The 18,544-nt window shown below is 27.4% G+C and overlaps 1 long non-coding RNA gene across 1 annotated transcript; it reads left to right on the forward strand.

Moving 5' to 3' along the window:
- Nucleotides 1-6,507: 6,507 nt before the first annotated feature.
- Nucleotides 6,508-12,852, forward strand: LOC147812586 (uncharacterized). Its single transcript, XR_015433298.1, has 3 exons — nucleotides 6,508-8,323; nucleotides 9,136-9,276; nucleotides 12,595-12,852. It is a non-coding gene; the product is annotated as an uncharacterized LOC147812586 (long non-coding RNA).
- The last annotated feature ends 5,692 nt before the right edge of the window (nucleotides 12,853-18,544 follow it).

The following is an 18,544-nucleotide window of genomic DNA, read 5'->3' on the forward strand; positions in this document are numbered from 1 at the left end:
TGTCTTATTTCAGGATTTAAGAACTTACTTTCTGGTTCAAAATCTATTTCAAAGAATTTTACAAGGTGAGTAGGTTTTTTGTTGTCATTTTCATGTGTTCTTGAAATCAATAACATGAACTACATAGATTTACATGAGTTATTTCAATAAATCCCTATAGTTTTCTGCGGAAAGTAAACTTCTTAGGCCGAAATGTTAAATTAAAATAAATGCTGTAAATGGCTAATTGTCATTATCCTGCCTGTCATTTTCTTAGCTTATGAATGCCATCAGTTACCAGAAATTTTTTTAAGCAGTATAATGTAAAGAGTGAAAGCAAATATTAACCTAATACCCAGTTTATGTAAGATTGTAATATGCTCGTACAAAGTTATCTACTTATTTAATGATTGATTATTATACACAATATTATTCTGTACATATCAGCTACAAAATTACTTTTGATTCTTTTAGCAGTGGATAAAAGAATTAATTTAAACAATTCATGGTCCATATAACACAAAGTCTTTTTATTTTTTTTTTCAAAACACAGATAGTTAAAATATGAAGGACATCACTGTACAATTTAATTCTGTCATAGTTTAAACTCTACTTGGGTGTATAAATTAAAGAATGTAATGAAGTTGGAAAATAAAATGATTTGAAATATTTTAAATTAAAATAATATAATAAAAAAAAATCCGATGTAAATTATTATAAAATTAATTTTACTGGGTTATTTTAAAACATGGGGCCTAAAAAAATCAAGGAAAAGTAAACTGAGAAAAAAAACGGGAAGCCGAGAAGAAATAGTATGTTAAAATTGTTCACAATAATTATTTACATAAAAATGTGAAATTAACTTTTCAACTTTGTCTTCTTGAGTTTCTTAAGTTGAATTACTTACTATTAGCTTAAAATGACTGTTTTCCTAATCTAATATGTCATTTTTCTGATATTCAAAATTTGGTGAATTCCTACTTTTTTTGAGAAAATATCGATTAACTACGCTGCTGTCTGTAAAATTATTAATAAATGTAACTAAATAAATATATAAAAAAAATTAGATTATTTTGAAGACTTTAAATTTGAAGAAACTTTTTTTTCCGAATTGTCAGTTTTCCAAAGAATTACCCATATATATATATATATATATATATATTAAATAACAGATAGAGATAGATATTTCCATGATCCATATTTAAATACGTGTTTTGCTTGAGGGGCATTTTTTTCTTCATCTTACAAAATACAGCAATCTTTTAAAACCAAAATTAAATGCATTCTGAATTTACGTTGGTGGATCAAATATAAATGAGACCTTTCTAATAGCAGCATACGATTTTTATTCTTATTATCAATGGAACACTAAACTTTATCTAAAATATAAGCAATAGTTTGGCACTGTTTAGTTTTCGTTAAGTTCTTTTTTTTAGTTACTTTAATCATAAGTGAGCGGTCGTAACATTCTTAACGCAGTTTCAGAGCACATAATAATAAAATTTTTAACAAGAGGAAATATCAAATGTACTGACAATTTGAACAGATCACAGGCAAACTTTGGCAATGATATCCTGTCTAGAGCTCAAGTATGCAAACGGCACTAGTCATTTAAACAAGGCCGTTAAGAAATTGAAATTGTCTCATGCTCTTCTACCAAGATTGAGTCTTACTACAGACCTTATTCATAATGACCGACGAATGAAAGTTCGAGAAATTTGTACTGTGACAAAGATGAGTTATGGAAGTATGCAAAGCATAATTCATGACGATTAGAAAAATCTCAGCGAGGTGGGTACCTAGAATTTTGAACACAAAACAAAAGTATGCAAAAAAAGAAGTTTGTCAAAAACCGAAGTAACGCAACCAAAGTTTCAGACATTTCATTGGGATACGGTTCAACATCCTCCATGTAGTCTGAATTTGGCACTTTCAGATTACCATTTGTTTAGAAAAATTAAAAAAACTTTATGAAAACTTAAACTCAAAAGTTGCAACAATCACTACAATAGTTGTTAGTCACTTTAAAAATCATATTACAATGAATAAAATGGTTTTAAAAATTATTAATACTAAAGAAAACATTTATTTTTAGAATCAAGTCAATAAATATAGCCAACAAATTAGTTGATAGAATGAAAGAAACAAATTTTTGAACTTTAATGGCATGAAGTCGTTTATGTGCTCATCAGCTAGGGAAAATGAGGAAAATACTTAATTCTTCTGCACTTTAACTGAGCAATTCAGTTAATCTGCAAATTATCTTGATAGAAATTCTTGACTCCGATATCCTAGTTTTCTTAATGTTGGGAAAATTAAGAAGGTGGAGATAAAAATAATCTATTGAAATACAATAATTATATTTCGTTTACGACGTTAAGATTTAATGATCTTTAATTTTCCCTCAGGATATAGAGAAAAATGAGCAAGAAGCCTTGTAAAGACATCTAACAGTCATTAATGGTAAGGTAAGGTAACTATCGGTAAGTTTTACAAGCTTAAAAAAATATTAAGTTCTATTTATTCAAGAAATGGTATGATTCTGTGCTTTGTAAAGGTAAGCTTCCTAATAATACTTAATTATAATGTAAATTATTTATTTATCCTGAATGTCTGTTTGTACGACATTCAAAGTAATCCTAAAAAGGTAGAGTAAGTAATCTAATATTGCGTTTTTTTCTTCAGGGTGAAAAAAAAAAGGGGGGGGGGCAAAATTTTGTCCGGTTTTTTTTCCGTTTGGTACATTTTCGTTCGAGGGATCCCGTCACACATTCCGCAAAATTCATCATTCTTACGTCCGCGTTTAATTATATGCGACAAATATCGGACGTTCCGTCATCTCATTGCGTTTGTGTTTCCATATTTTTGTTACTTTTTTTTCCTGTCTTTTCCATTTCTTTTCAGTTTTTCATTGTTTTCTGAGACTCTTTCCACAGTGTTTGTCCCTGTTTTTTTTCCACTTTTCTGAAGTTTTACTTTTCTATTGTGCTTTTTCCACGTTTTATTTTCATTGTTTCGTTTCCAGTATTTTTTCAGTATTTTTTTCCATTTTTTCCTGTGCATAATTTTCTTTTTTCCATTGTTCATTATTTTTTTATTTTTTCCATTTTTTTGTGTAATTTCAAAGTGTATTTTTTTTGTCTCTTTTCAATCTTTTTTTTCGATTGAGTAATTTTTTTATTTTTTCCTCCGTATTTTTCTATATTTTTTTTCTATTTTTGCCATTGTGTTTTTACTTTGTGTTTTTTTTTTAATTTTCTGTTGTGTTTTTTCATTTTTCCATTGTGTATTTTCCATTGTTTCTTCCATTCTGTTTTTTTTCCAGTTTTTTTCCAGTGTATTTTTTGATTTTTTTCTAGGGTTTTTTAATTTTTTTCCCATTGTTTTTTTTGTATTCTCATCGTTTTTTTGCATTTTTACAATCTGTGTTTTTTTTCTATTTTTTCCATTGTATTTTTCTGATTTTTCGTATGGAGTTTTTTTAATTTCAATTTTATCCATTGTATTTTTTCATTGTTTTATTTTTTCAGTGTTTTTTCAATTTTTTCCTGTGTGAAATTTTCCTTTTTTCCATTGTGTTTTCTTTATTTTTCTATAGTTTTTTTCCATTTTTGAAGGTGTGTTTTTTCATTTTTCCATTGTGTTTCTTCCTTACTGTTTTTTTCGTTTCTTTTTCCATTGTGTTTTTTTTATTTTTTTCCAGTGTATTTTTTTATTTTTTTTCCAGGGTTTTTTAATTTTTTCTCAATTGCGTTTTTTTTTACATTTTTCCAATCTGTGTTTTTTTTCTATTTTTTCCATTGTATTTTTCCGATTTTTCCTATGGAGTTTTTTTATTTCAATTTATCTGTTGTATTTTTCCATTGTTTTTATTTTTATTTTTTCTGTGTTTTTTCGATTTTTTCCTGTGTGAAATTTTCCTTTTTTCCATTGTGTTTTCCTTATTTTTCTATTGTTTTTTTTTATTTTTCCAGTGTGTTTTTTCATTTTTCCGTTGTGTATTTTCCATTGTGTTTCTTCCTTTCGGTTTTTTTACATTGTGTTTCTTCCTTTCGGTTTTTTTACATTGTGTTTTTTTAATTTTTTCCACTGTTTTCTAATTTTTTCCATTGTGTTTTTTGTATTCTCATCGTTTTTTCACATTATTCCAATCTGTGTTTTTTTCTACTTTTTCCATTGTATTTTTCCTACGGAGTTTTTTTAATTTCAATTATATCCATTGTATTTTTCCATTGTTTTTATTTTTTCAGTGTTTTTTCGATTTTTTCTTGTGTGAAATTTTCATTTTTTCCCATCATGTTTTCTTTATTTTTCTATTGTTTTTTTACCATTTTCTGTTGTGTTTTTTCATTTTTCCATTGTGTATTTTCCATTCTGCTTTGTTCGGTTTTTTTCCATTGTGTTTTTTTTTAATTTTTTCCAGTGTATTTTTTTTAATTTTTTCCAGTGCATTTTTTGATTTTTTCCAGAGTTTTTTAATTTTTTTTCCATTGTGTTTTTTGTTTTCTCGTCGTTTTTTTTAACATTTTTCCAAACTGTGTTTTTTCTTTCTCTTTTTTCCATTGTATTTTTCCGATTTTTCCAATGGAGTTTTTTTAATTTCAATTTTATCCATTGTATTTTTCCATTGTTTTTATTTTTATTTTTTTTGTGTTTTTTCGATTTTTTCCTGTGTGAAATTTTCCTTTTTTCCATTGTGTTTTCCTTATTTTTCTATTGTTTTTTACCATTTTCCGTTGTGTTTTTTCATTTTTCCATTGTGTATTTTCCATTGTGTTTCTTCCAATCTGTTTTTTTTTCGGTTTTTTTCCATTGTGTTTTTTTAATTTTTTTTTTCGATTGTGTTTTTTGTATTCTCATCGTTTTTTTACATTATCCAATCTGTGTTTTTATGTTTTTTTCCATTGTATTTTTCCGATTTTTCTTATGGAGTTTTTTTAATTTCAATTTTATCCATTGTATTTTTCCATTGTTTTTATTTTTTCTGTGTTTTTTCGATTTTTTCCTGTGTGAAATTTTCATTTTTTTCATTGTGTTTTTCTTATTTTTCTATTGTTTTTTACCATTTTTCCGGTGTGTTTTTTCATTTTTCCATTGTGTTTCTTCCTTACTGTTTTTTTCGTTTTTTTTCTATTGTGTTTTTTTAATTTTTTTCCAGTGTATTTTTTGATTTTTTTTCCAGGGTTTTTTAATTTTTTCTCAATTGCGTTTTTTTTTTTACATTTTTCCAATCTGTGTTTTTTTCTACTTTTTCCATTGTATTTTTCCTACGGAGTTTTTTTAATTTCAATTATATCCATTGTATTTTTCCATTGTTTTTATTTTTTCAGTGTTTTTTCGATTTTTTCTTGTGTGAAATTTTCATTTTTTTCCATCATGTTTTCCTTATTTTTCTATTGTTTTTTACCATTTTCCGTTGTGTTTTTTCATTTTTCCATTGTGTATTTTCCTTTCTGCTTTGTTCGGTTTTTTTCCATTGTGTTTTTTTTAATTTTTTCCAGTGTATTTTTTTTAATTTTTTCCAGTGTATTTTTTGATTTTTTTCCAGAGTTTTAAATTTTTTTTCCATTGTGTTTTTTGTTTTCTCATCGTTTTTTTTTACATTTTTCCAAACTGTGTTTTTTCTTTCTCTTTTTTCCATTGTATTTTTCCGATTTTTCCTATGGAGTTTTTTTAATTTCAATTTTATCCATTGTATTTTTCCATTGTTTTTATTTTTTCAGTATTTTTTCGATTTTTTTCTGTGTGAAATTTTCCTTTTTTCGTTGTTTTCCTTATTTTTTATTGTTTTTTTTCCATTTTTCCGGTGTGTTTTTTCATTTTTCCATTGTGTATTTTCCATTGTGTTTCTTCCATTCTGTTTTTTTCGGTTTTTTTCCATTGTGTTTTTTTTTAATTTTTTCCGGTGTATTCTTTGATTTTTTCCAGGGTTTTTTAATGTTTTTCCATTGTGTTTTTTGTATTCTCATCGTTTTTTTCACATTTTTCCATTGTGTTTTTTGTACCCTCATCGTTTTTTTACATTTTTCAAATCTGTGTTTTTTCCTGTTTTTTCCATTGTATTTTTTCGATTTTTCCTATAGAGTTTTTTTTAATTTCAATTATGTCCATTGTATTTTTCCATTGCTTTTATTTTTATTTTTTCAGTGTTTTTTCGATTTTTTCCTGTGTGAAATTTTCCTTTTTCCCATTGTGTTTTCCTTATTTTTCTATTGTTTTTTTTTCATTTTGCAGGTGTGTTTTTTCATTTTTCCATTGTGTATTTTTCATTGTGTTTCTTCCATTCGATTTTTTTCCATTGTGTTTTTTAAATTTTTTCCAGTGTATTTTTTGATTTTTTTAAAGGTTTACTTTTTTTCCATTGTGTTTTTTGTATTCTCATCGTTTTTTTGCATTTTTCCATTGTATTTCTCCGATTTTTTCCTATGGAGTTTTTTTAATTTCAATATTTTTCCATTGTTTTTATTTTTATTTTTTCAGTGTTTTTTCGATTTTTTCCTGTGTGAAATTTTCCTTTTTTCCATTGTGTTTTCCTTATTTTTCTATTGTTTTTTTTTCTTCCATTTTTGTGAAATTTCAAAGCTTTTTTTCTCTTTTTTCATTCTTTTCTCCCATTGCGTTTTTTTTTCTATCTTCCTTTAGTTGATAACAAATTAGATTATCTCTATTGCATTTGACGATTCATCTCTATTTCGTCACCTTACCTTCCTTCTTTTTTTAAATAATACAAACTTTGTATCGCGTGCTTCGTCTTTTCAAAGTTTTCTTTGCTTTTCTCGTCTTTTTCTAAGTTTTTCCAATTTTTTAATGTTATCTCATATTTTTTTTTAAACAAACTTCGCATCTTTTCATTTTAAAATTAACTAAAAATTACTTTTCAGCGTTTTATTAGTTTGTTTCGTCTGAATTTTTTACCTCAATGTGGTTTATCTGTATTTCTTTAAATAGGTTCATGAGTTGTTTTTTCAGTGTTGTTCATTTGGTTTTTTCAATGTAGTTCATCAGTTCCGTCAGTGTAATTTCCATTGGTATTTTCTCTTTCTTTGTGTGTGTTCTCAGTTGGATTTTTTCAGTTTGTTTTTCCACTGATTTTTCAATCAGTGTGTTTTCTATTGTTTTTTTTAAATGTGTTTTACGTTTTTTCCCATTTTTTGCATTTTGCTTTCCATACTATTTGGTGTGTTTTCAATTTATATTTTTTGGTATTTTCCATTGATATTCTTTCAATATTTTTCAATACTTTTTTTCAATGTGCTCAATCTTGTCTTTTCCTCCAGTTTTTCTCCATATTTTTCGCAATTCTTTGTTTTACCGTTTTTTCTCATTTTTGTTTTTAAATTTAAGCTTTCTATTTTTTTACTACATCTGATAAATTCCATCCGTGACTTCTGTCGTTGTATTTTTCAATATTTTTCATTTCTCAGTTTTTTAATCTTGCTTTTTCCACATTTCTAATATTCAAATTTTATCCTGTCAAATTTTCAAGTTATTTTTTTAAAATTACTTATCAACTTTTTTTTCTTTTTTCTTTTCGCTTTTTTCTAGTTTTTTTTTAGTTCTGGTTTTTTACAATGTAAATACCATTTTTTTGTTCGTATCAATTGAAGTTCAATTCGTGTTTTGTCATCCCGATTTTTTATCAGTTTGTTTTCAAATTTTTCGTTTCTTTTTTTTTCTATGCCCTGTTTTTTTATTGTTTCAAATTAATGTCTGTTTCATTGCATGCTTCAATACTAGTATGGGTTTAAATTTTTTGCAAAATACTTTTTCAATTTTTAATTATGTGTTATAATTTCTTATCAGTGTATTCAGTTTTATTTTCCAATTCGAATTCTACATTTCATGTGTTTCGTTTTTCCAATTTTTTCCTTATTTTTTTTCTTATTTGATTTAGATTTTTTTTTCCAGTTTTTATTTCTCTTTTTTTCATGTAGTTTTAGCTTTTCATTCATTATGTCTACCATATTTTTCCGAAGTAATTTTCAGTTCGGTTTCTGGTTTTTATCTAATATGTTTCACAGCACTTCATTCAATTTCTCTCAAATATTTTTCCCTTCAGTGTGATTTTTCAGTATCATCCCGGTTTTTGGTTTTTGCATTCATAGATTCAACTGTCCACTCCACATTTTCTCTTCAATTTTTTTTTTCGTGCTTCCTGTGATCAGAAAAAACGCTTCATTTAAATTCTAATTTATTATATTTCAGTTTTTAAGGATTTGCTCACAAATACCCGACATAAAAGTATATGCCTGACTTATTGGAATCGGCCAGATTGACTAACATTGCCTGCCTCCTTCTCTTTAAGCAGAAGAAGAGGAATTGTCGCTTTTGAGAGATAAAGACTGTAAGTAAAAAGTTCCATCCTTATTTTTCTTTAACTGCTTTATACGTTGCAAATTTTAAATTTTATACACTAGTTTTTTTAATAACTTATTGGAGATTCTAGTTCTCTTAAGATCTTTAAAAGCCATCATGAGCAAAATTTCTTATTTCCCTCAATCGCAAAAATTATTTTGAATGTATTTTGAGTGTATCCGGGTACTATTCATTGTCAATTTGTGTTTAGTCACTTTATCTTTATGTTAAGATTGACTTTCTCTCCCTCTCTCTCTCTTATAAACTTGGTCTGTTAATGGAAATATCGGAACTCTCTTCGGGTCTCTCTTCATTAAAATTAAATTTTTAAAAAATATTTTACAGATTTTCAAAATTATTTGTTACGCTATTTTTGGTTATCATATTTAATTTATAATTTTTGCCATGCTGTTGGGACATTCAACATTAAAAATAAATTTCAATTATTAAATATTTCATTTAGAAGAAAAAAAAATTCAAATATTTGAATAGCTTATTTTTCTTTAACGCCATAATAAAATAAAAATTTAAATTTTACTTATGCAATCAATAAAGCATATACTGTGATATATAATGCAATAAAAAGATAGTGATTCCTTAAAATAATTTAGGTATTAATTATAATTATAATCACACTGAATCAAAAGTGAAAAAAAAATATAATGAAAACACTAAATTTTAATATTTTAATTTAAACAAATAATATGGTAAACTATTGAATATTATCAATTAAAATTTTTTTCACGATTCCTGTAATCAGAAAAAACGGTTGATTTTAAATTCTAATTTATTATTTTTCAGCTTTTGAGGATTTGTTCACAATTACCCGACATAAAAGTGTATGCCTGACTCATTAGAATCTGCTAGATTGACTCTAACATTACTTGCCTCCTTCTCTTTAAGCAGAAAAAGAGGAATTCTTGCTTTTGAAAGATAAAGAATGTAAGTTAAAAGTTCCATCCTTATTTTTCTTTGTTAACTGTCTTATACATTGCAAATTTTAAATTCTATACACCATTCATGTAACCGTTTTTTTTTTTTAAATAACTTCTCGGAGATACTAGCTCTCTTAAGATCTAAAGGATTGCTAAACGCATTCCTTAAAAACATCATTAGAAAAATTTCTTATTTTCTTCACTCGCGAGAAAAAAAAAACTCTTAAGATGCTTCTAACGAACTATATGTACTATAATCAACTTCAATTTTTTTATGCACACGAATTTTTCCAGACAAAAGGATTCTCCATCGCTTTCTTTTTAATGAAGAAAACATTTTTAAAAATGATAAAATCCGAATTTTTTAACTCCATATAAATTCTATTAGTAATGAAGTTTTACCATTTTAAATGAATAGGTTTTCTAGTAAAAAATTTGGTTTATATCTTTTATTACATTAATTGGTTTTTATATTTTATCACTTTAGTTTTATTTATTCATGCTAGCGAAAAATTTTAACTTATTACTTGCGAATTTATTATTTAATCAAACAAGTTTGGTGGCTCATAATAAGCTGTAAGGAAAATATTTTCCTTTACCTATTTGCTGATTAACTTTACTCAAAATTAGATTAAAATAAATTAAACCAAATAAATTATTCCAAAACCTCTATTAGTGTGAAAATGTGATATTTTTGCATAAATAAATAAATGTCTTAACTTTTCAGTGTCTCTTTTTATAAAAATTTTGGTTTACCTTGTAACTTATTAATTTTATATATTTGCCTAACTTATTATATTTGTCTTGTAATTTATTAAGTTTCTGCCTACAATAATTATACTGAAAATATTATAAGTTTTAAAATCACGTAACACGTGGTATTCGATATCAGTTCAAAATCATAAGATGGCGCTGTGCTAACCTCTGACGGAATTCCCGATTATGCGTGAGACTATATATGAATATATGCTTCAAGAAACCTGAAATAAAGAAATTATATACTGGATGCTTGAACTAATCACCCTTAGTATTGGGCTTTTCAGTACCCCTCTCAAAACAAAATAACTTAGCAAGTTGGGAGATGCAAATTAATCTTAATTCGGAGATAATTTAATATTGAGAGAATAAAGAAATGAATCATCCAACTTCTTCAAATTTCTAGACAAAAGTGAAAAATAAAGACAACAAAACCAGTTTGATTGTCTTATAAAAGTAGGAAATATTCATAAAGATCAGGTTTCAACTACTCTCCGTTTTATTTTGGCAATCAAACAGGTTTTGATTCCTTTAACCACGCTTTCCTTTTTAATGTGATTCGCTGGGATAGTATTTTTTGTTTCTTTCTTTACTAAAATATTAATTGACGAGCACTAACTTCAATTGCTTCAATTTTGACAAAAATTTCAAATATATATACTGAAAGTGGTATTTACGGAACACCTTTCAAAATTAACTAGCTAACAAACAATTACACATACAGATTATTTCATATTGATTGCCCTTTATATACATTTTTTAATAAATATTATTTAAGCAAAATAGTATATAACATTAACATAATTAATATTTCAGAGAAGAGAAAAAATATCTATCAAACTGAAGATGGTACTTACTGAAAAATCAAAACTTGTTTGAATGCCTTAAAGAAACGAAAGAGTAGTTTAAATGTGATTTAGAAACTCCTAATTTCATCAGTTACTGGTTTTCATCCCATCCCATCCATTACCTTTGATTCGACAGTTTTTGATCCTATGTTTTCTTTTCTCCTCGCTTAAATAATAATGTGAGTGCACTAATATGCATTACTTCATTTTTGACAAAAATTTTGAAATCAATATTAAAGGTGGTGACTATGGAAAACTACTGCACAACAATCTTCCAAACTTTACAACTCTTTTTGTATAAAATGCTTTTCAACGTTACTGTTTTAAAAAAGGAATAATTAATATATATAATTAGTTTTGCTGGAAAAAAGGTTTATACGTCAAGATGAAATTTTCAGACAGCAATATTGTACTTTAAGTAGTATATATATATATATATATATATATATATATATATATATATATATATATATATATATATATATATATATATATATATATATATATATATATATATATATATATATATATATATATATATATATATATATATATATATATATATATATATATATATATATATATATATATATATATATATATATATATATATATATATATATATATATATATATATATATATATATATATATATATATATATATATATATATATATATATATATATATATATATATATATATATATATATATATATATATATATATATATATATATATATATATATATATATATATATATATATATATATATATATATATATATATATATATATATATATATATATATATATATATATATATATATATATATATATATATACAGGGTGTTCCCGAATTCATGGTAAGTTAGATACCGGACTTTGTAACAATCATTTACTGTTCAGGAATGTATGGACGCAAGTGACGCGATGAGGCTGAAACAGGAGAAATAAAAAAAAAAAGATAAATTTAGTTATCGGTTGGTTGCGCTGGCCACCGTAATCGGTTGGTTGGCTGCCAAAGGAAAGCCCCATTCTCAATCTACGATGGAAGACTTTACGTATGTCGAAAAATCAGATATGCATTGCATGTACGGAAGTACAAATGGTAACGGCAGAGTTGCGCAACGAATGTATCACGCGCAGTTTTCGGATCGAAGAATGCCGGCTCACAAAATTTTTCAGCTGTTACATCGTCAACTTCGTGAAACGGGATTTTTCTATTTCACCAGACATGAAACTGGTCGACGAACAAGTGCGAGCAGTCCAAGCCTGGAAGAAAGCATCTTGGACATTGTGGCTGATAGACACGAGTTACGTACAAAAGCTGTTGCTCATCATGTAGGTCTAAGTCATCAGACAGTTTGTAGAATATTAAATTAAAATCGCTGACACCCCTTCCATTTTCAGCGAGTACAAGCTTTGAGTCCAGCAGATAATCCTTTCCGCCTGGGCTTTTCATTGGGTGGTACAGCAATGGGCGCTGAAGACGTACTTTATACGTCACTATTTACAGATGAGGTGACGCTTACACGCGAAGGTGTGACTTGATTACGCGTAATTCCCATGTGTAGAGTAACCAAGAATCCACACGCAACGCGACCACATGCGCATTAACGACGATTCTGTATGGATGTGTGGGCTGGTTTTGTCAACGACTTTTTGATTGGCCCATACTTACTACTGACGTGACTTAATGGCGTGTTATCTTATTTTTCTAGAACATGTGTTGCCAGAACTACTGCAGGATATTCCAGTCGAGATTCGTCACCGCATGTGGTTTCAGCATGATGATGCGCCAGCCCATTTTAGTTGCTCGAATATCCGAAAGGGCTGCACGTGTGCGTGAAATAACTGGCATCTTTGAACGTGCGCGCCAATCGCTCCACCGACTCTGTCAAGCACGTATCGGTACTGGTGAACGCAATTTTGAAAAGTTATTGTAAACATTACTCTTGTCAACAACGCTTTCAATAAAAAAAATTGTCGTTCCTTTCGTTTCTTATTTTTTGTGTTTGCACCTAACTGCCTCACTTGCGTTCATACAATAAATGATACGTAATCCTATACAATAAATGATTTTACAATGTTCTGTACCTACCCTTAAAATTTGTTCCAAGAATTTGGAACCACCCTGTATAAATATTAAGGATTTTATCTATAAAAATACCTTAAAATACTAAATTTAAAAAAAAAAAATTAAAGATTATAATCTTCAATTATTCAATAATATTATTCTAATAACTTCAACTCAAAAATCTACAGATAATAGATTAATTTTGAAAAACACACAGAATAATTTTTTTAAAGAATATTTTATCCTTCCGAGTACCAATCCACTTCCTGCATAAAATATAAAATTCGATGAAATCCCACGAAATGTCATGATTTTAACTATTTTTTAAAAAAAAAAAATCGTAGAAAGTCGCCGAAATATTTAATTTTTAAAATGGAATTTTGTCCCCCTTTATTTCATTGCATTCCGAATATCTGAATTTGAAACAAAATCCCGACTCAGTTATATTTTATTAAAATATAAAATGTTTTATCATGTTCTTTAAAAAATATGGTGTTCTTTCAAAAATTAAAGAAAAAGCATATCTGGAGAGAATTATCTTTTAAACTTCTGTGATTTCAGAATTTTTGTTATAATTTTTTATTTTATCAATTGCAAATTTTTTGCTGAAGCAATCCAGTAATTGGCGAATTTGTTTTATTCCAAAATGAGAACAGAAAAATCAGGAGTATTTCTTTCCGTTCCGATGAACAAGAAAAGTTTCTTAAGAATATAATTCTGCAGAAAAAGAATTTATTTTCTTTTGTGTTTTTTTCAGCTATTTTATTGCTTCAACTCTTTCAATTCTGTTTTGTTTTTTTTTAAATTTAAAATCTAGAAATATGAAGATGCAGAGTATAACAGCTTTGGTTATGCCTATCATTTCAATTAATGTTATTATAATGCTATTTTAAATTTATTGTTGTGTTTTTGCTGGGTGAAATAGTAACTTCGTGCAGTCATGAAAAATTCTTGGAATTAGTCCTAGAAAGTCATGAATTTGAAAATCTAAAATGTAGCAGATACCCTGTAAATAGATATTGTAGAAAAAGGATTATGCAGCCTAATTTTAAAAATGCGTTTATAATTACTTCATTTATATCAATTGTCAAAGAAATGAAAGAAACGGAATATTTTAAATACGGGTTCCTTCTTCTCCATTCATTTTATTATTAATCAAAATTAAAATCAAAGCGCAATCATACATTGCACAATGAATTCATATGAAAAATTTCATAACCTAATTAGATAAAAATTTTAAGACCACGTTAAGCAAAACTTTTTACGTAATTAGACTTAATAATCACAGATATTTAAAAAAAAATGCAAGCATTAAATTTATATACAACCAAAAGAATACAAACAATACATTTAAATACAATAGCTGTTCACATTCTTTAATTTTATTCTGTTAAAAATGGAACAAGCGTGGAATTCGATAGCTAATTCTTACAGTTAGGAAATTATTTTTTTTAAATCTATTTTTTAATTTTTTATCTGAAGGTTCATATACTTTGTTTATAGTTGGTTATGTGAATTAAGTACTAATGCGAGTAATTGAAAATAAAAAATAAAAAACATTTCTAACGAAGTATTATTTTAGTAAAATGTGCAGAATATATTATTTGTAAACTATTGTATAAAAAAAACGTAAAATATAGTTACTTTCGTTTAGATCGATCATTTTGTTTAGACCATCCTGTTTGTGCAAGAATTAAATATTTTCTAAAACTAGTGGGCAGCGCCCCCTGCTCGCTAACGCTCGGCAACCCCCGAAAATTGCTACTAACTTTGGTACTTTGCAAAAGCACAAAATTTTAAGAATTCAAAACAATCATTCATATCCATCTAAACTTTTTTTTTTCAAAATTACATCTTTTTAGTAAATACTAAGTCATTAAAATAAATTTGAATTCAAATAAATGGCATGTAATTCGTTAAACCTATTAGAAATGTGCTATAGTATAATTCGTGATCTAAATCAAAAATCGTCAAATAAATTCATGAAAAAATGCGCTTTCGACAAAATACTAAAATAGAGATCTATCGACAAAGACTACTCACTTCTGCCTAGCTTAATAGTATGAGATTGCCGCAGCTGATGTCCTCTGGTTATTTCAGTTTCCGTTTTTAAAAGCGCTATATGTTGAGCCACCTCACTAGATTTGGCATGTGACATTTTTAGCAGCAATCATTGGTCGATTCGCCGTGTAAGAGAAATAGTAACGTAAACAAAACAAAGCAAACGTTGCCACCGGCGGAAAAGAAATACAGCCAAAATTTGGGAGCCACGTAAGAGAATTATATATACTAGATTTTTGTTGACTTCTTCAATCTCTAAATTTAATTGTAAAACCACCTAATAAAATTTTGTTTTACACATAAAGCGAAAATATCTTTGTTATAAGAGCACGGTGATTTCATATCACATTTTCCGATAGTTTTACGTCATCAGATTAACAAAACAAGTTTTAACAATTCATTTAATGAAGCTAAACTCTGTTTAGAATCATTTGGCATGATGTTCTAGGTCAACTTATTGCTAGTCAAAACTTAACACCATCGAGAGATACTTATATCCCTTTAAAGAGATTTAAAAAAAAAAAAAAAACTTTTTTTTCCCCACAGCATTTGTATTAAAGCTTCACCAGTATTGATGCCCTATATATTCCGACATTTAATAACTATCGAAATTGCATCCATTACCATATTTCCTGTAGTGTCTTTAATTAAAATGAAGCATCATTGGTGTCAATAATAATATGGCGATTTTTTTAAATTTCTCCACAACTAAATAGTAGCATTTCTCTATTAATTTTGTTTAATTGTTCATAAAATATATAGTCCTGCAGTGGACTGATCGTTAAGACACGGTTCCCAGCAGATCACCGAAGTCAAGAATCACTGGCTGAGGTCAGTGTGCGGGTGTGTGACCACTTGGATCAGTCTGCCTGGGGACCGAGGGTGTGCGGTATTGGTTCTCGTTAAACTGTTCTACCTTAAAGTGTTCAACTTCGCATGCAGGTCGTCGGGCTACCGAATCGGATCCTCTGCAGAGGATCAAAATTATGATGGCACGTTTTCGGATAATTCTCTGGGATGTTTCCCAGACCGTCGCCAATAGCTCATTGTGCAGCTCTAGTGCGACGTAACTGAACAACATATAACTGAACAACATTTTTTTAACATTTTATTTAGTTCTTACTTCCAAAATTTTTCCTTTTAGTGCACCGCTTATTTTTTTAAATTTAAATTTGTACAGATTATCAAAATTAAGCTTCATTGAAGTCGATAATAGTATGGTGATTTTTCACCGTTCCCCTAAAAGAACAAGTACCTTTTCTTAGGACATACTTTTCTTTTATTTCAATTAGAACCTATTATCAAGTGCGCCATGGCATCGTTGGCGTCAATAATTGTATGGCAATTCTTTATGCTTTTCCTATATAAATTAGTACCATTTCTCCAATAATTTTGCTTTTCAACACATATTTTTCATTTCAATTACTGTTGATTTTAAATTATATTTATTCTCATAGATTCACGTTTTAAAATCATAGCTATAAATAAAATAAACGTGAATTAAATTTAAAACTTGTAGTATATTATTCAAGGTTTAAGAAAAGCTTACCTTTTTTGAAACTATCATTTGACACTATCGCTTGTAAAATTTACCCTTTTTTGGAAAAAAGTAGGCTAAAAATTATTTTGACCGTTACTTTTTTTCTAGTTAACGAAAACTTTTGCTGTGTTTCCGATTTCCAATAATGGTTTAAAAATTGGTGGCGAAATTTAAGATTGTGGTTCTTAAAGTAATGAATTAGCTAAAATCTATTTTACCAAATTTATTTTTGATGGGTAGATCAAATTTATTTTGATGGATAATGTACTGTATCGAATTACTTCGGTATGCTAAAGTCTGACTGGAACATATTTCGGGCCTGGTCGATAGGGCGCTGGACCCATGTCCGACAGTTCGTGGGTTCAAACCCCGACGGTCGAAGACATGGTGACTGTTGCACGTTAAATATGTCGAGTGGCAAAGTCCAAGCCAAAATTACGATCTGTGGATGAATGAATGAATGTATGAATACAGGGCTAGTTCATTTCGCTCTTACAAGGGAAACTAGGGAAGCGTGACTCGCCAATTTTGAAATAAACTGGTGGGATGTATGCCTTATGAGGAATAATTTTAGGGGGCAACATTCGTTTCGGCCCATAGAAGGTTCTGTGAGAGATAAAAAATAATTCAATGTATAGTAAAATCGGTATTTTATTACTTCAATTCAGACTATTAGTTATTGTAATTGTCTCATAATCCAATTGATTTGTAATTAATTGGATAATTAATTAATTTGCTGATTGATAAATTAATCAGAAAATTAATTATTAATAAATTGCTAATTAATTATTAATTATTTGTTAATTAATTAATTGATTTGCAATTATATACTACAATTAATTTTGAAAGTTTTTTGGAAAAAAAAATTAAACAAATTTGATGTCAATTTTTTTTAAAATTAACCTAACAGGATTTTCTGAAAAACTACAGATATATAAAATTTTCGAAATCAATTTTGACAATAAATATGCATTATATAGTACGTGAAAGTACCACAAAATTAATTGGAGTATGAGAGAATTACAATAACTAATAGTCTGCATTAAAGTAATAAAATACCGATTTTTCTACATATTGAATAATTTTTATCTCTCACAGAACCTTCTATGGGCCGAAACGAATGTTTCCCCCTAAAATTATTCCTCATAAGGCATACATCCCACTAGTTTATTTCAAAATTGGTGAGTCACACTTCCCTAGTTTCCCTTGTTAGAGCTGAAGCTACGATTTCCCTCCCCATGACGTCACGCTGCACTCAGATCTCGGAGATCGCAAGCAAAGATATTATGAAAACTTTGCATTATTCTCTCTGTAAAAATAATTTCGACTTTATCTTGATTTCAGCTTTTAAACTTTATGCAATTAACATATTATTTCCTTTCAAAAACATAGTTTAAAAAAATTTTCTTGGCCAAAATATTAAATTAAGTACCATTTTAGACAAATAGAAATATTTTACTAGTTGTAAATGACGCTTTAAATGCTTTATTTTAAGTTTTAACTTTTATTATTAAAAAAAATTTAATGCATACATCGACACTTTTTTAGCTACATATTGTTAGATAATAATAATTTGTAGAGTTGGGTTAAATTTAGAAACCTGATTTTAAAATATGCCGTTAATGGCAATTTGCTTATACTTAATCATTAGGAAACAACTTTAAACGCTAATTATCCTAACAAAATAATAATTTAGGTTCATTAAAATATTAAAAATTTCACAATTGTTTATAGACCTTTAAATTTAAGAGAATATAATTATATTGAAAAATAATTAGATTATAATTAAAAAAAGTAATAAATATTTAGAATAACAATATTAAAAACTACGTTATGAAATTAGGAGAATTTTAACTATTAAAAACTTAAATGAAAAGTATAGATAATTATTTTCTTTGACTTATTCATTTATGAATTTTTTCGTCTGCCTTTCTTCTTGAAGTAGCTTATCGGTTTAAATTTAGATGGCGAATTCTTATAAAAGTTCTGAAAT

This window comes from Parasteatoda tepidariorum, chromosome 4 (assembly GCF_982258835.1).
Source record: "Parasteatoda tepidariorum strain Cologne lab strain chromosome 4, Ptep-v5.0, whole genome shotgun sequence".
In the NCBI taxonomy this organism is placed as follows: Eukaryota; Metazoa; Arthropoda; class Arachnida; order Araneae; family Theridiidae; genus Parasteatoda; species Parasteatoda tepidariorum.